The sequence below is a fragment of the Pteropus vampyrus genome, unplaced genomic scaffold, assembly GCF_000151845.1.
Source record: "Pteropus vampyrus isolate Shadow unplaced genomic scaffold, Pvam_2.0 Scaffold761, whole genome shotgun sequence".
NCBI lineage: Eukaryota > Metazoa > Chordata > Mammalia > Chiroptera > Pteropodidae > Pteropus > Pteropus vampyrus.
The window spans coordinates 35,784-37,352 of record NW_011889542.1 but is presented as its reverse complement, the minus strand read 5'-3'; positions in this window follow the sequence as shown (position 1 = coordinate 37,352).

Here is a 1,569-nt window from a genome sequence, read left to right as displayed (position 1 = left end):
GCCCTCCATGGCTGCTCCCTGTCTGAGAGGCAGCCCACCCTCCTCTCCACCCCTCCCCCTCAGTTCCCTGTGCCTAGCAGGCTGGGCATTTACCTGTCACCATTTATTGTTTGTCTTCCTATGAGGACATCAGCTCCAGAGGGCAGGGGCTCGCTGTTCACTGCAGCGTCCTGGCATCTCGAGCGTCACAGGCCCTGGGAAATGTTGCCTGACTGACCCATCTGCCGTCCTTCTGTCTGTCCACCAACCGACAGGTCCGACCAGGTCTGGGTGGAACCACCCCGCCCCCGGGCCAAATGCGCCTGCAGGTGGGTGGGTTGCGACATGCGCCTGCTTCCTCTCATGTAAAAGCCTTTTGTGTTTATTCCACGAGTCACCTAACTGTCCCCCACGCCTAGGACATGGAAGCCCTCAGTTGGCATGGGTTCAGTAAATGGACAAGCGGGGCCGATGAATGGGCGGATGGCCCTCCAGGCTTGTCCGGGATTTCTGCCACCGGTGTGCGAGAGTGGGCATTCAAAGCTGTCGCCCCGACAGAGGCCATCAACGTGCCGGGCTGTTGGTCTGGGGAACCCTTCGGACCCGGTTCTGGGCGTCCGCGATTCACACGTAGCCAGCTGCAGATGGCTCCGTGCGCACGCCCGGCCAGCGCCCGCCCTGCCCGCAAACAGAGGGTGTCCCTCGATCCCTGTTCGCCACACGTTCCGCGTCTTCAACTTCGCCGACGCTAACATTTCTTTGTGACCCCAAATCGATACTCACAGTGCTTTTGCTCGTTTTCGGATATTTTTGGAGAGGCAGACAATGTGAGTGGCGGACACACACACGCTCCCAGCTGCGACGGGGCGGCAGACGCTCTGCCATCTCGTTTCAGCTCCAAGCGACCTTTTCCCCCGGTATATCTAGTGCCATGATTTTCAGATTTTTATGCTTTTCCTGTTGCTGGTTTGGCTGTTCAGAATGACCCCCCCAGAGAGCGAAGAGTTTAATGAGTACAGTGTTTCAGATGACAAAGGTACCGGAGACGCGGTGGTGGCTGGTGGCGGGCACCCGACCCGTGCATGTACTTAACAGCTCAGTTTTGTCATGTATATGTTACCACAGTTAAAACAAACAGACCGGCCTCCAAGCCTCGCGCTGAAGCGAGTCTAGTGTTTCGACGCCCAGAAGGCCTGGCGGAGAGCAGGTGTGCTAGAGAAGCCGATCAGGCCCGAGTCAGGGTGACGGTGACGCTTCACAGGGTTCCAGCCGAATGAGTCGACAAACGTGTGTTAAGTAAAGCGTCTCTGTTCAGAAACATGTGAAATAAGGTTGCGTGTTGATTGGTTGATGGACACGTGACCAGAGGCTCTCAGGACCCTAACCCCGTGTTCCCTGGGGGCCTGTGGCTCAGTGGCCGTGGATTCGGTGTTGGAAGGGACCGTGCAGAACACACAGCTGCCTTGAACAATATGGGGATGGCTGCAGTTTGTTTATTTACAAATGTGTTTTTTAAACTTAAGAACCAACTGAAGTGCTCGAAAACTTTTTATTATTACTTTATATTATTATTACTTTATATTATTATTA